Source organism: Haemorhous mexicanus, chromosome 8 (genome assembly GCF_027477595.1).
Source record: "Haemorhous mexicanus isolate bHaeMex1 chromosome 8, bHaeMex1.pri, whole genome shotgun sequence".
Classification (NCBI taxonomy): Eukaryota; Metazoa; Chordata; class Aves; order Passeriformes; family Fringillidae; genus Haemorhous; species Haemorhous mexicanus.
The window spans coordinates 6,467,764-6,485,455 of NC_082348.1; the positions used below are offsets into that span (position 1 = coordinate 6,467,764).

The 17,692-nt window shown below is 38.9% G+C and overlaps 1 protein-coding gene across 12 annotated transcripts in view; it reads right to left on the reverse strand.

Moving 5' to 3' along the window:
• R3HDM1 (R3H domain containing 1) overlaps window positions 1-17,692 on the reverse strand; it is a 78,483-nt gene that overhangs the window by 52,771 nt on the left and 8,020 nt on the right. The window contains exon 1 of one of the 12 annotated variants that reach the window (XM_059852550.1): window positions 6,791-6,810. The exons of 10 other annotated variants lie outside the window; for them this stretch is intronic. The gene's annotated coding sequence lies outside the window, so the exon portion shown is untranslated. Of the gene's footprint in view, window positions 1-3,323; window positions 3,468-6,790; window positions 6,811-17,692 lie in introns of those variants that run through there. One more of the 12 variants, XM_059852549.1, reaches the window with a different exon arrangement.

Genomic DNA, 17,692 nt, shown 5'->3' on the forward strand with positions numbered 1-17,692 from the left:
GCTTGAAAATTACCATACGTAAACCCACTAAACTGACTTGTAATGAGCAGAGATATTTCTGGGAAGAGGATCTGGGATCTACTCCACTTAATCCAATTTCTCTAAGAGGCATCAAGAGTTCCAACTCCTTGTTGGCAGTGTAGATGGAGATAGGAAGCTTTGCACTGCCCATGACAGAAGAAATCCATTCTTTTTCTTCTAAAGAGACAGTAAAAGAGGGTGATATTTTTTCTTCAGTTATTGATATCATTGTTGTCAAAAGACCCCAGGAATGACTGTTAATTAAAATAACTTATATCAATCAAATTCAGGGCAGAAAATAGGATTAGAAGGGTGGGGGTGAAAAAAAAAAAATCTATGTTCAACATGTTAAGTGGACACACTTTGGAAAGGTAATGTGGAAAGATGAAGTGAAACTTTATTTCTTAAACAATTGATAAATCAACAGAATTCCTGCAACCAACAAACACTAGCCTCTTCCCACAGCTTCCCCAGCAAGTCTGCACACAACTCCCTCCTTCAAGTGGAAGAACTGATGGATGAATCCTCCAAACTCTGCGGGAAAAGTATTGCCTAACCCCTGACATAACAGTAGTATAAACCTTTCTTGGATGTGGAAGTGCTTAATTTTTTTTTTTTTTTAATGGAAAGTCAGGACCTTTCCTAGGAAAACGGATTTTTGAAGATTCATATAAGAGAATTGCAGAACAAGAGCTTTTTGCAGCTGCTTTTCACATCAATTATATAAATAAATCTATATTAACATCATAACCCCAGGGTTCCTGTGACTAGAACTCTCCCCACCAGCTGAAAACACTCAAAGTTACATATCTTGCTTTGTTAGGGTGAAAGAGGAAAATGTTTATTCCTTAAGTAGAAAGGTATCAATCAAAATTATCTTAATAAAAACTATGGGTATATATAAAACAAATTACTGCATCCAGCTACTGCTTAATCCCTGCAGAGCACTGCCTACACACAGCTCTTGGTAGCAATTCATTTTGGCAAGATGTCTGAGACACCCAAATCAAGGGAGAACTCGTAAAGGGGAGCTCCTGCTTCTTCCTCCTGCTCCCTACAGCCTGTGCCCCATGGTCCCCAGGTGTTGTCCCACCTCCACCTTTCCCCCACTCTGGTGTTTGCTGAACTTTTCCACGGCATGATTCCCTGTGAGAAGTGACCCAGAACCATGAAGCTCTTTGGTTAGGACAGGTTCTGTTGGGCTAAAGAGCTGTGGAGGTGCACAGGACATTTATGGGAGCCCTGGGCAGCAGAACAAAGCCCCAGGAAGAACAGCAGCAGCTGTACAGCTCTTTCTGCAGGGGTGACTTTCAGCTCTGCCCCAGTAGCTCCAGTAAGGGCATTTCAACACCACCAGCCCAACTCAAATAAAGCAACCAAAAGGTGCAGATTAATGTTATTATCTAGTAGCTGAGAGCCTACTAGGAGATGAATCCTGAGACAAAAGGTGGAAAACCTGGAAAACATCTATATTTGGAACAAATTAGTTCCCCCTGGGAAACTTCTGTTAAGGCAGAGGTGGGAAAAGGACTGGAGAAAAGTGCCCAAGGTGATGAAGGAGAGGAAAGGAGAAAAAACAAACAAAAGCAACCACACATAACCTTGAAAATCCTGACTTGGAGAGCAAGGGAGGATTCCAGAGGGAGCAACAATTCTCCTGCCCACAAACAGACCAGGCTGTGCTCATGGATGATCCAAAAGCCATATGTTAGGGTCTGCAAGTTTGCTCTTCCTAGTAACTAGTGCCTCAGTGGTCCAAGCTGTTAAAACATACTACCCAGCACCTGTAAAAATGTAGCAGCTGATACTATGACTGCCATTCATTTAACAGAAAATTCAAAGCAGCCTTGTACAATTATCAGAAATATAAACTGGAATTATGCAGAGACAGCTGTTCCCTGTTTCCAGAAAAGTCAACACACTCCTGCTTTCTGCATGTCATGACTAAAGTTTGAGACCCATTAAATGACCAACTAGGGAGTGAAGAGTCCTGGCCCGCCTACTGAACTCTGATATTGTGTGCAGGTCTGATTTACACAGATTTTGAAGTCCTACATGAATCAGTTAACAACTAAATGCTATTTACTCCATTAGTATTAGAAGATACTTCTTATTTGATTCAATTTACCAAGGTACTTAGTAATCAGATTCTCAAAGGAAGAGTATGATAAATCAGAATACAAAAGTATCATGTGCAGCTATTCTACCTCCTCCAAAATTAATTAGGGACTGAATGCATCTCACTGTCTGTGCACATTATGTCCTACTACCAAGTGTAGACATCATGAAAAAATTAACTGGACAGAAATAGAACCAAATGCACCAGAAGCCATTTGCAGACTCTCAACAAAGTTTCCTCCAATTTGGCAGGAAAATACCTCAAAAGTGAACCCAATAAAAGGCTATCCCAGGTTTTGCTCTAGTTCATCTTGCTGCAATTTTACAGAAGTGATCTGCTCTCCTGTACTGTCCCCTGCCCCTCTGTCAGCAGTGCTGCTCCAGCAGCAGCAGAGCACAGGTTTACTCTCCTTCCCTCCCTGAGCTCACAGGAATTGGCATTGCCTGCCCCAGGGCATGGCTGGGCACCCCTGGGACCAAGGCACCACCACCCCACCTCCCCTCACTGGCATGGCCTGGAGAGAGGAAGGAAAGGCAGAGACAACCTTAAAACACCAGAACACACCTGTCAAACATCCACTCCAGACAGACACCTCAGCACACAGGGTGTCATTTGGACAACAATAATGCTGAACATTAGAAAAAAACCCTGAAACTTGCCCCCAGTCTTCTTAAATACCTTTTTTTCTTTACTGGGACATTTTGCATGCTACAACCTCTCTTATAGAGCAATATAGTGTCCTTCTTTTTCACACTCAGGGCCTCAGATAGGACACTACCACTGCTCATGAGACAGTTGACAGGCTGTTAAAGAGGACACCTTTCACAGGAATAGGCATGTGAGAAGCCAAGGTGTATTATTAGCAACTATCCCTCCCCCTCCTTTTATATTTTAAATTCTGAGCAATACTCTAAGGCTCTTTAATCCTGCCTCACCTTCTCCTGTGAGTTCACTCCTGAATGCAATAGAAACACTGAGCTGACAGTGACAAAGAATAACAAGATAATTCCTTCAGGAATGTAGCTGCATAAATGAGAAAAAGATATTTCATGACAAGCAAGACTAGAGAAGTCTCTTATTCTACATATTGACAGGAAACTGCAGTATCCAAATACCTGTGGAAATCAGGAGTTTGTTGACATTTGTTATCCATAAACTCAAAAAATAAAACTTGAAATTGTACCCTGAAAAACTCTGCCACTATCCAGTGCTTCTTCAGAGTGCTCTGGTCCCCAGGAGGCTCAGCTGTTCCATTCTGCACAAAGCACTGTCGTTCCTCTTAGTTCCCTTCTTGTACTTCACCTTTGATACAAATGATCAGAGCCAGGTACATCAAAGGAAGTAAACACCTTTGGTTTCCTCCTGGAAAATGAAGCAGTTCTCTGGATGTAGCTCCTGCTACAGTGGAACATGACAAAGGGATTCTTATAAAGTACTTCCAGCTCACTATTAAATCTGGCAGACTACAGCACTGTTCTTTTCACCATTTAGAAAAGGAAGAGGTTGGACATACTAGGATGCTACCTAAGGAAAAGACAATCCCACAACAGTTCTTGTTTTGACTAGAGGAGCTACCCAACATGAAGAACAATGGAAGTCCAAGTTGCAGGGTTCCTGATAAAACAACAGTTCTAGCATTGAACAATCTGTGGTGGATGAAAACCAGCCTGGCTAACATTCACACACTGTTATTATAAAACACAGCTCTGTGGCTAGGCCAGCCTCATTAAGGTAACAAAAATAATCTTAAATGGTTTATATACTATTTAAAGTTGTAGCTCTATTAGGATCTATTCTCACTTTTTTTTTTAGTAGCTTTAGAGAGAGAAGGAAAAAAATAATTTCCCAGACAGACTTCAAAACAGTTCACTGAACACTATTTTTTATATAATTGTCTCCTGGCAAGCATCCGCACAGGGTAACATACCTTGGCAGACAAAAGCCATTTCAGCTTGAACACTATTAGAGCATTAACCTTTCCAAAATGCCATACCTCAGAGAGAGCAGAGCATTAGGTTAGTGGAAAATCCATCTGTTGAATGGCTAAGCCTCTCGTCCCCCAAAGAACACGCCTGTCCAAAGGCATGAGGAAAGAACTATTTAGAAATGCTTATGAAATACAGCATGACATATCTTTAGCTTTTGCTAGCATAGTTCTGTTGGCTTGGGAGGGGAAAAATTAATGCCCTTCTCACATGACATTGCTGTACCAGCAAAAGCTCTGTAGAAACAACTGTGCTGACGAAGACTTTGTTGGCTTAGCTTTCATCATTCAGAGAAACCCAACTGACAGCAGAAAAACTCCTCCCGGCTCTTGAGCCGTCTCTAGGGCTGATTTTTAGAAAAATCTGTGGCAATGTGCCCACACCAGCACCCTCCCACAACTTGCAGCCATTTTTTCCTTTGAGCAAGCCCTAAACCTGCCCTTGCTCTCCTCACCTTGTTCATATTGCATGGTCACCCATCATCCTTTATCAGCTCCTTTTGACATTTTTTTTTTGCACAAATTTTCACTCGCTTTTAACTATACCTTTAGAAAGCTTCCAACAATTCTAGCAAATGCACACATAATACAAAATACCCCATAGCACAAAAGTCTGCATCACCATATAATCTGTTTAATATTTATCTGTATGTATCTATTTAAAATACCTTTAAGTCATAAAGTCAGTCAGATCATGGGGCCAAACCCAAACTATCTACCTGTTTTCAACTATCAAATAGCAACAGTTGTCTTATTAAAAACAATCCTTAAAAACTGAAGAATCATCTGTTATTACATCATTCTCTGAAGCCTCATTTCTAGCGTCAAGGCCTTAAAATGGAGTAAGAGTAACAATATGCTTTTTTTGGTGTCAATTGAAAATCAATAGACTGGGGAAAAAACACTTGGTTTTCTCTTTATGAGCATGTTGATGCTTGCTAAAAATCAGAGGTTTTATAGCACAATAAAGTACAAGTATAGCCTGAGCTGTTGACAGTTGCTTTTAAATAAAAAAAATTGGAAACTTGTTTTATATTACCCGATTGTAAACTAACCAAAGGTATCTTCAAGAATCTTTTAAGCTCAGCATTGGTTAATTTTGGTATATTAGAAACAGTCCAGAAGTAAGAGAACATAAATATTTTAAGTTCAGATGATGTAAAAAAATCATCTTGGGTACTCAAAACACTCCATAGAAAACACATAAGAGCAAACAAAGTCATGCCATCTACAAGTCCCCAGATGATGCAGTAGCAAACTAAAACCTTAAAATAGTCAAAGATTGATTTTTTCCCCCCCTGCTATTTTAAGTAAATGAACTGAAGCATTGCCTTTGACTATTTCTAGTGGAGATCCTTCAAATAGCAGCTTTCTTAAGACACAAATCTCCATTTCATTTAGAAAACAGCCATCCACAACTGCATACAGCAGCTAACAATTTTTTGTACATAAATCAGGTTTCATTCTTAGAATATCTAAGCTAATCATCATATTTCCATCAGTAACATGAAAAAATGTCTCTAAAACTGACAGGAATTTCAACAGTGGATAGTAGGAAGAGATTCCTGGAGTTACCGGGCAAGGTTAAAGATTCTGTTTAGGACCCTAAGATATTCAATATTATGCAAAGGACTTAGTTTTCAAAAAAGTTAAGCAAAAGCACCAACTCTAACAGGCCCTTTCTTTCAATTTTATAACAAAATTCATTAACTTGGTAAATTACTGTACCATCTCTGCATAAAATGAAGACAAATATCATCAAAGCAAACAAGAGAAACATGACAGAACTTTCCCTGGGGCACTATCAATGCTCTCACCTATGTCCTGTTGCCACAGCTTCACAAATACCACACCACATCACATCACCACCATACACACAAACATAATCTGGCTGCTTGGTGATTCCAAATATCAGGCAAAAACAAATCACAATTTCAAAACTGTCTACCCTACAAACTTTAATCCTCTAGCAGTGTATTTTTGCTTAATTTGTAACAAAACCACAACAGGTCTGATGTCAGCAGTTCTAATAGTGCAGAAATTTGATAAAAATTAAATTACATCTTCATGGAATCAAATGTCATCAGTTTAACAGCCATCCAAAATTACTTGTTATCTCAACAAAAAGACATTTGGTCCACAACACAAGACAGTCATCAACTGCATAGGAAAAAACCATATTTTCACATAGCCTACTATAAATACTGTTTTCAGTTTGAAACTTATCTTTACAAAAAAAAAAAAAAAAGAAAAGAAAAAAAGCTTGCTTGTACTTCCTCATTGGAATGGAGATAACAGTAACACTTTAGAAAAAAAAACACAAGCAAAAAAATTTAGGCATCTCCCCCATTTCCCCCACCTTGGGAAATTCTTTTAGCAGTGATATTTTTAATGCTTCTCCAACCACAGCACAAATATAACACCCAGTAAACAAAAATTAGCAAAAATGCCATTATTAAATAAGATGTAAGGAAAAGTCTTTTTTAAGTCAATGTTTAAAGAAGGTAGAGATTTAGGGATGCTAATGATTTCTGCTAACTGATTAGGCCTAGAACGGCTTTTGTGGGAAAAGGAAACCAAAGGGAAACCGCAATTTGTCTCCAGACATTTTTTTATTCTTCTCCACTCAGGCAGCGTTTCGATGCCCTGTTCCAGGGCTCACATACCTGCATGCTCTCGGCATTTTGCTCCATTATTCAGCCCCCGGGGCGTGCTCTCCATCCCCTCGGCCGGGGCTCAGCGTGCGCCCGTGGAGGTGGAGCGGCCGCCCGGCGCTGCGGCGGCGCTGCCCGAAGCCGCGGAGACAATGGGAAGCCACAGCTGGGAGCCGCGCTGGCACTGTCACTGTCACCCAGCACCGCCACCCAGGGAGCTCCTCCTCGGCAATTCACAACCTCCCGAAGCTCTCCGGCTGCTAGAAAATGGCTGGACACATTTTAATCACTTTCTCCATGAACAGTCAGACTACTCTAAAATTAAAGTTTACACCATGCTGCGAGAATTTCGATGTGACAAAGAAGCAGGGCAAAAACATTTGTGCTGTAAAGATACTAATTTCCTCTCTAGACAGCTTTATTTCTTCACTTTGGCATTGTGAACACAACACAAAAAGTCATCAGTAAGTTAGTCCTCAGTGCCAGCAGATAAACATACTTGTCACTGGCAGAATGAATGCTATGATAATTTTCTGAACTGGCACATACCCACTATCAGAACCCAAATATGGAAGAAAAACGTCGTCTAAAACAGAGGAGTAAAAAAAGCCAGTTATATGATAATTATCATACTTCCAAAAGCAGTGCCCAGACCAGCAGTGTGCAGTTTTGTTGCTTGTGAGAAACCTCTATCCCTACCAGCTGCAGCATCACCCCGTGCTCAGCAGCACTGCTGCACACTGATAATCATAATCCCCTTCCTGGACTCTCCAGAGACCTCTCCAAGGGATCCTGCACACCAAGTTAGGCTGGAAGGAGAATGGGGCAGTATTTTTAATCTGCAGGCTACAGAGAGGAGAACTACAAGCTTGGGAGGCTGCAATCCCTGCCAAACAGGAGATCAGTATCCTGTATATTGAAGTGACAAGATTAAAAAACCATAGACACACACACACACATATATATATAGACAGACTCATTTCTACAATGTAACAAACACAGGAAATAAAAAATCTAAATCAACCACGGAAAGATTTAGACCTGTCACAGACTGCAGCAGTCTCAGTACTAAAATAGATTTTTATAAATAAATAAATATAAAATAGATATAATATATAAAAACATCATTTGATATTGAGACTGCTGCAGTTTGCAAAAGATCTTAATCTTTCTATGCTTGCTATTCCCCTCTTGTACCACCTCTGTGCTCCATCTTTAAAGCCTCCACTCTCTGCCCACACATGGCAGCGTCACACACTCCACACATCTTGGCTCACGTCCTTGAGCAGCAACATCATATGGTGGGGGGTGGGGGGGGGGAAGTCAATCTTTTTGATTTAGCTGAAGACAGCAGTTGTTGGAATCCCTGCTTTTCTCTTGTGCACTGAGTCCAGTGTAACTGCTGGCTATGCCCCTCCTCTACACACCAGTTCCCTCCCCACCTCATCATGGCATCATTCCTGAGATCCCATCCCAAACTCGAGGAAAATACAGACAAAAGGCATTATTCTGGAAGGCCCTTGCTATTTTTACATAGGTTCCAGCTGGTCTGTAATGGGAGCATTACTTCTCATGAAAAAGGCTTCCTCAGCAGGATGCTAGACAAGAAAATTACTTTTATTTTCCTAATTGTGAAATGAATTCCAAATAGGTGATCACCTATGTGCACAAGCCATTTACTGCACGGTCCACACTCTGAATGCTGCCAAAGAGAATAGTTTTCAGTTTCTGAACACATTATACAGATTACATTAATGTTAGAATAATCTTTTAAGCAGTCTCCTCACACAACACTAGGAAAATGTGTCTGCTGTGCATGTCTGGCTAGTGTTATAATCAGATTTGGTATTCACATACACCATGGCAGAACACCTAGGAGAGCTTTTATAATCAGGAAGATCAGCATCAAGATGCAGCTAGCTTGAAACAGGAAATAAAGTAGTACCCAATGGAGAAAGAACTGAGCAATGCCCTATTGTTATACTCTGCACTGCCTCTAGGAACATTGTTGTTAATTCTTCTAAAACTCACACACCCACACATTATGAAGAGTTGGGGCTTCTGTAACTCCTATCCTAGAGACTCATCAGAGGATAGACTGGTCTGGGTTTACTTTCTCATAAGCAAAACCTTTTTATCCTCGACACACATGTATTGATCTGCTCTAAGTGATGGATTAAAAATTGGAATAGCACTCATTACCTGAAATGTTCCTGTATCAGAAATGGACTGTATAAATGCCCACCTGATGTTGTGTGTTCAGCTCCATGGCTACCTTTATACAAAGATGTGCCATGTGCAAACGAACACAGGCATAACATGCTAACGTATGTGAAACAGGAAAATAACTGGAATGAAATATCATAAAAAGAATGCTGTAATTTCCCCCTTAAATTAGTCAAGATACATAAATAATATGCTTAAGAGCAATAAAAACATATAGCCTTCTTTATATTTCTTTATAGGAAAGAAGACTTGGAGCACTCGGGGCTAATTTGCAATTGAAACCCTGACCTGGCTGACTAAGTTAACTCAAAACATGTAAATTGTATCTCCATTATCAAACACACACAATTACATTTGCTGAAATACCATCTAACAGAATGCCATCATAAGCTCAAAAACAGATGAGCAAATAAAAAGTTTAAATTCAATTTAAATTCCAAAGCCATAGCACAAATCAATATACAAACCAGGTACTCAAGAGATAAAAGAAAAACAGTCTAGAAAGCAATCAGATGCTTGTAAAAGGAGGAAGAATTCTAGACCTAAGGAAAAAAAGTGAAGATATGCAACACCACCTCTTCAAAGCCATTTTCCTGACAAAACAATACCCTCTGTCATAGTTGTACTTAAAACTGCAGTATGTAAGTGATGAAAATGAATCTTTATTTTTTTAATCTCATAACAAACTTACACAACTCAGTAAGAGGCAAAAGTGCACCATCAAGTGTCTGCAAACCAGTGTCTGACTCAGAGTAGAAAAGACTGGACTGTCCTGAATGAAATTTCCTTTAAAACTTAAAAAGGAATACTGACACAGAGACAGAAATCCCAATTGATCAATTGGGATCCCTACATAGGATACACTTGGGAAGACTGTACACCTGGCTCTGCAATATCCAAGCACTTGAGGCACAAGGGCCCCTTTACTCCAAAACAAATCCCAGCAAGACTTAAAGGACTGAAAAGGCAGGACACAAACTCCTGGAGAAGGACACACACAGAGAAACGTTCTAACTAACAACAGCCTTTCCATTTAGAAGAAAGAAAGAAAATTAGTTCTTTGAAGATTTTTAGAGAACAAAATGAAAAGCAAGCCCCTGGACCAACCAGAAGATATTTAAGAAAAAGTTTGAGACACAAAAAGCTTGAAAAATACTAGAATGAGATATCTCAACTACTCATCCCAATTCCAAAATGAAATTTATCTATAAATTGAAAGGAAATAGAGCAGCTTTTCTCATTATTGAGAAAGGGAGACATTTCCAGAGTTTGTCCCATCCATATGAGCTTAACAGAGGCATCATGTGAAGCCATATTCTAACTACTCCAAGTTCCATCTACTTGACTGATTTGTCTCTTCTGAACTGCTAGTAACTCTAACATTTGATTGGACAGAAATAGATTTATGTCTACCCCAAGAGAAATTGTCTAAGTCCAGGTTGGTCATGAAGGTCTATTCTGTATTTAGTTCATATCATCTCCCTATAAAAACCTCTCACTTCCAAGAAAGCAGAAACAAGCACTGCAATTTCATTCCTTTGCACCATAAACCCAGTTTAGACAGCACAGTGATGAAGCTGAAATAAACATCTTTCTCTGGTGGTTTCATTTTTCTTCTAAGACATAAAATATACCCTCACTCTTACAAGTATAAATGAATATCTGTTTAGATACCAGTCACCATTTAGCCATGGTTACTACATGATGACAAGGTCTTGTCCAAGTCTAAATGTAGGAGATTTTAAGCTAAAGCCTGAAATATAAACAATCCCCAAACACAGACTGTGCACAGCTCAAGACTAAATGAAATTACTTTTCAAATACTTCTGGACAATGGATGTCAAACGAGCAGGTGTCTGTCTGGTGGGTCTGTTTGTAGGGCTGATTGTGGTCAAAGATTAACTTACCATTATTTAAAAATTCTAGAGGAATAGTAGAAAAGCAAGCTGAAAAAAACATAAGATCTCTCTGTAAGTACTCATTATAGCAACCTATGGAAAAATATCAGTGTATCTCTGAGTGTAAGTAAACTTTTGGTGTCAGCTGGAGTAAAAAGTCCTAAGTAATTAAATAGGAGTAACATTCACATTGAAAAGGAAAAAAACCACCAACCAAACCTGGCGTCTTTCAAAGTTCACAAAAAATGTGGGAGGGTTGTTTTTGGGACCAGTTACAGAAGCCAATAGATATATTCTGTCCAATTCTTCACCTCTTGAACAAGGCAACTCTTATCTCCTGCTTACTCAAGGAGTGAGAGCAACTTAGGAAAAAGCAAATTCTGGTAGAAGATGATCCTAGAGTATTGAGGTAGCCATTGATTCCATTAACTGTGGTCCTTTAAGTAATGCTTAGTGAAGCAAAAAACAGCCCCCAAGCCAGCAAATATCTTATTTCCCTCTAGAAAGCACATTAGAACACATTTCAAAAACCTGTATTTCTAATTTTCTGTGTGGTAGATAATAGTGTTACACAAGAAAGGGGAAAAAATGTTACCAGTAGAAGCTCTGTCCTATCTCCATAATTTGAAATAAGAACCACTGAGATTATAGTCAACCACAGACTGATTTTCGACATCTACAGAAAATATTGCTGCTTAATAAATGAAAACCTTCTACAGTTAAAGCAAACAACTGAGTAATGGCTCATGCTAAACCAAGGAGTGAATATATAAAATACATAAAATATATTCAAATATATAAAAAGCAAGACTAAAGATCACTTACTTGGTTTAATCACATGTTTTATCAATGTAATTTCTGTCCTTCCACCTCCAGTTGTTCCTACTATTATTTTCATTCACTCTTACATCTAAAAACTGGGTGTATAACCCTTTCAAGAACCTTCTCATTTTCACCACAGTCTTACTTTGTTGTGAACAAAAATAAAAGAAAATTAAGTGATTGTAAGTTTAATCTCAAGATGAAAAATTCATGCACACCTAATAGACACACCATGTCTAGTTTTGCATTAATATCTTGATATTAACTTTTTCCTGAACTGCAGTTTAAATTCAGACTGTTCTAGACCTTCTGTTTTATACAGTCTCATCTAAATGCCAGGCATTAGATAAGGAGAAAATTAAGCTACTCAGAGGTTGGAGTTTAAGGTCATCCTCACTGTTTGAAAGCAAAAGCTGTAATATGCTCTCACCCAAGAGGTTCATTATGCTTTGTTTTTTTAATGAAAAAGCAACTGTTGTAACACAAAATAATATCCCTGAAAAACTTCCTCTGAGCTTCTTCATAAGTGACCCCATAAGTGAGCTGACACCATGGGCCAGGCATATGTAGGTCCCACATGCTGAACAGGAATTCTTTAAAACCATAGATCTGCCTTAGAACCAACAATCAGAACAAACTTGTGTTGTTTCACTGGATCTATTTTTTCTGGTTTTCTCCCAATGTTTTTTTCCCCCCATAAGAAGATCCATCACACGTAGCAGGGGATGGGAATGTTGAGTGGGTGTGAAATCAATTCCTTTTTTGGTACAGACACTATCAAGCAACCAAAAAAACAAAGGGTTTGTCTATTCCAGCAAAAAATGACCAGTAGTTTTGTGAACACAAAAATGAGAGTAGAGAACTGTAAGAACCTGTTTATACTAAACCAGGGTTATTTTCTGCAAAGGGACAGCAGAAATACAAGTTCCCAAATAATAAAGTCTACCCCCAGAATAACAAAAACCCAAACAATAAGACTTCACTCATGTTTACAAAATTCCATGTTTGGGTAGCACAACTTGTGTTATCATCCCAAAAATTCTAAACAATTAGAGCATGGGAACAGGGCTTCAGTGCCAGGTGCTTAAAAGTAAGACAAGAGGAGAGGAGACTTCAGCTGAAATCACAATGAGCAATTCAGTTGTAATCCCACAATGCAATTCCAATCCTTAAGTACCTCAGAGGCAAAAGACTAAAAAACACTGGTTTAAACCAAGGGAAATGTGAGTCTCAACAAATCTGTATTTTTCAAATGAAGCTGAACGACAGCTTGTCAATTTACCAGAAGTCTTTATTCCCCTCTAGAATTCTGAATCTGAAAATCAACAGGTCAAGTAAGACAAGAGGTGAGGCAGATTTTCTCAGAGCAGGTATGTCTTTACCTTCCACCCACAGGAGGGAATGCCAGTAACAGCAGGCTTGACTGCCAAGCAGGATCTGAACACACAGGACAGAGGGGAGCTTTTCCCTTGTTTCATGACAAGAGAGGATTTGGAAGGAACAGTATTTTTAATGTTGTTTTTCAACATTTTGTCTCTGGGAAAAATAAGATCTGGCTTATCAGTCTTCCTCCTCAATTTTGTTCTAGAAGTACATCTTCTGAGATAAACATGTTCAACCTACAGCAGTGAGTGCTGCAGTTGAAACTTGTGTTAGCTCTGGCATTGACACTTTCAAGGACTTTGTTAACACCACCCTTACTCCTGCCCCAAACTTGGCTAATGTCAATTTCATAAGCAAAATCTTTTTAAATCCAAAAGTGCTTAAGGTTAAACAAGATCTGACTTTTAATGTAGAATTCAACAGGGGGTAGGAGAAAGGAGGGCAAGGAGGGAGATGGGAGGAGAGAGAGGGAGGAGCTCCTAAGAACACTAGGAGTCAACATGTGATTTTTCACCTTCTTGCATATCTGTACAGTCAAACATCTCCACTCAGATGATATAATGGCATCATCAGACCCTAAAGGGACTTTAAACAAAATCAGCATCATGTTTAATTGTCTATGACTAGGTAGGAAAAAAAATTAAGATAATAATTTTCAATTAATGTTACATAAAAGGAAATCATTATTTTTTAAACAGTTAGGGCTGGGGCCTGGAGTCATCACTTGAGATGCAGCATGCAATAATACAGATTGGCTAGTGGGCTTTGCTAGATAAACAAAAGCTTTTTCATAGATGCAACACTAATTTTCAGAATGTTGCTAGGGCAACAGCAGACTGTAACAAGAATTTCTGAATAATGAGCAGGTGGCAATATACAAAGATCTTAGATTCCTGACTGAATTATTTATATGTAATCCAGAATAGTGAGATTTTGAAAAGCAGTAGCCTTATTCCAGCACCACAAATGGGACTACTACATACCTTGTCTAGAATATTATGAAAGTTCTAGACATGCATCTCTTTTTTGTTTTAACACGCTATGTAAGGCAAGATCACTAGTCTCACACCTCTGGCATAAAGAAGCAGAAGCAGTTATTTTGCATAGAATACACAATGTAAAAAAGTAGTTTTTCTAATTCAAAACTAAATCTAACTTTCTACCCAAGATTCTCCTTGTACAAATTCAATAACTCGAGAGGGACAGGAACAAATCTTGGCAATTATGAAGTAAGGACCAGACTAACAGAAGAGAAGGGGACATGCTTTATTCATCATGCCCATCCACAACAAGAGATTTGCCAGATATAAAATGTTATGGAAGGAAGCCTAATGGTCAGTCTAGAGTCTAACACTCGAAAAGCAATGACAGCAAGATTTGGCAAAATTTTTGTTAATTTAAAACTTTAAATTAAAACTTAAAACTCAGCTAAGTCATTATATTACTAACTACTACTAACAAATTCCATCACCTGGCTTTCCAAGTTTCTGATTAGTTGGTCAGCAAAGGTTTGGGTATTTGGACAAGGCCAGCTGTAACATTATTCTTTTGCTGAATATGACAGCTTTAACTTACTGTAATTTTTAACTTACTCTAAGACTGAAATCCTTCTCCCTGTGAGTTCCCTGAGACACTGAAATATATGCAAAAATCACAAACCTGATCCACCTTTGGGGCTTTTTATCACAGATCTCTGTTTTAAATATCAATAAAACAGTAAGATTTGTAGCTATTTTCAGTTAAGTTCCCAGTTTTCAGAGATTACCAGAGTCTACGTATTGGGATATAAATTCACATGCCACAAGACAACTGTATATGAATGTTCATATGTTCATTATAAACTACAGAGCTCTTTTACAAGTAGCTGACATTACCAGAAAAACTTTCAAAACACAGTAAAATATGGATAATCTAATCATTTGACATAATTTTGATAAATACTCACAATTCTCCATTAAGCCCCTCATGAGAAAGACATTGAGGTATAGGTGTGTGTCCAGAGAAGGAGCAGAGCTGGGAAGGGTCTGGAGCACAAGTCCTGAGGGCAGTGGCTGAGGGAGCTGGGGAGCCTCCTTTTCTCCTTTTAGACTGGAGAAAAGGAGGCTCAAGACTTTATCACCCTCTAACTCCCTAACAGAAAGCTGTGGTACACTGGGGGTTAGTCTCTTCTCCCAAGTAACAAGCAACAAGACAAGAGGAAACAGCCTCAAGCTGCTGGGCAGGTTTAGGACAGACATTAGGAAAAATTTCTTCATGGAAAGTGTCAAGCACTGGAACAGGCTGACTGGGGAAGTGGTAGACTCACCATCTCTAGAGGGATTTAAAAGACACGCAGGCAGATGTGGCACTTGAGGTCATGGTTTAGTGGTGTGCTTGCCAGAGCTGAGGGAAGAGTTGGACTCTATGATCTTTGAGGTCTTTTCCAACCTAAATGATTCCATGATTCTGTTATTTACTGTATGAGATTGTTTCAGTTTATCCGATTTTCAACTGATGTACATGAAACTGAGGACAAGGCCTGGAACAAGTTACATGTTAAATTGTGTGCCAGCTGTACAGACCTGAACACCCCACAGACACCTAGAACGAGGTTTTAAACTAAGTTCATCCAGTGAAATCGCACCATTTGACACTTGGTCAAACTTTACCAGCAAAGGCTTCCATGCCAGCAAAGCTTCATGAATGAGTCTACAGATAAAGCAATTGTAGCAGAATGTCCAGTGGAGACAGCTGAACTCACAGAAGATTAAAGTACTGGATTCTTACAGCTGGTCTTCCTGAATTGTTTATAAATGAGCTTCTGTCCTGTCCAGCAGCTTCATTCTCAACAGGTTTAACAACCAGTGCTGAGCAGCTCCCTGCATTGCAGTTGAATCCTGTAAATTCCTTTGTTCCACTTTCTGGTCAGAGGGAGGTAAGAACACAATTGCCTCACTAATATGATGCCTCATGGAACAGCTGCTTAAGCATCATCCTAGATCTCAAAACTGAGGATCCTGGCAACAAGGCAAAGTAGAATAAAATGAGCATCTTGTTACTTCCTTATGAACACTTCTGAAAATACAACATCATCATCAGATCAGCAGCTTAATTGCCTGAACCCAGGCAAAAGGGAGACAGAGAACTGATTCCTCCTTTCCCCAACTGAAAAAACCAGGCAGCATCATATTCTGCCACCACGGAACTCACGCCTTGCAAAGATATTTCATCTTCTTAAGCAGCCAGCAGGGTGGTCAGTCAAGCAAGCAGTGCTAGCATTTACACTGAATACCAGTTTTTGTGAGGACACAGGCTCCTTTCTCATGGCCTGATCACTGAAACAAGAAACTTATCTGAACCAAACACTGTATCTCTCTCCTTAGAGGGGACAGGGGAAGGAAAATCTAACTTAATGAAGATTTGGTTTACAGTATGATAGAATTTTTTAAATTAAAAAAAAAGTATAAACATAGGACTAATACTGCCACCACTAAGTTTATATTCTGAAGGATTTTTGTAACCCAGAATTTAGATGAGAAATTAATACAGTGCATCAGAACTTGGTGAATTTCTTTGACAAATTTTCTTGAAAGCTGTTTTTTGGACAAGTATAAAGGCATGAGGAAATTGAAAAATAAGCACCATTGTTTTCTTCAAGAATACTTCAAAGGTTACATGCCCAAGAGGGAGACAGGAGAAAAATACTCACCCTCAAAATACAAATTCCAAATACACTGTTCCCAAGCTGAACACAGGCACAACCCAATCCTGGGAGCAGAGAGGTTTTGAAAGCTTAAAAAACCAGGAAAGAAAATCTTTCTGGAGGTTAGATTTTTCACATGTGTATTATGCTTTGCCTAACATACTCTGGAAGTGTGAGCAGACCAGAAGGTCAGGGCTACAGCCATTCTCTGTGGGACCAAAGATGGGGTAAGGAAGGGAGAAGGTTTAAAGAGATAGCAATTTTAAACACTGCTCCACTACTGAACAAGTCAATCCCAAAGAATCTTATTCATGTAGTCAGAATATTTAAGCAAAGGATTATTAATTATTAATAGAGTATCTATTAATAATTATTAGAATCCTGCATTTCTCTGACCAAAAGGCTTTGCTTTACAGGCAATTCAGGACAGGGACTTTGACATAGTCTTAGGCTACAACAATCCAGGGATTGAGGATAATCAGGCTGTCCTTGACATATCATTTCCTTATAAAGATATACAACACACAGTTACAGTTGAATTCATTGACATGTTTTAATGTATATTATGTAGCATTTAACAACATTATGTGTGTAAAGAATCATCTCTAAAATACCTATGGAACTTGCTCTCCCTAAGGCAAAGGAAAAGAAGCTGAGAAGGGAAGAAAGCCCTTTAATATAAATAACCACAAATTTAGCTGGAAGAATAAACGCAGAGGAAGGAAAAAACCCCAAAACAACCAAACAAAACTCAGACAAAACCAAAAATAAATTCACTCCAAAATATACTGACCAACCAAAAGGTAAGCTTTGGAAGTCAGAAACAAGTTCCACCCTGAGTCAGAACTTTCTAACAAAAGATTCATTATCCATACAAATAGAAAAAGAACAAGTACACCAAAA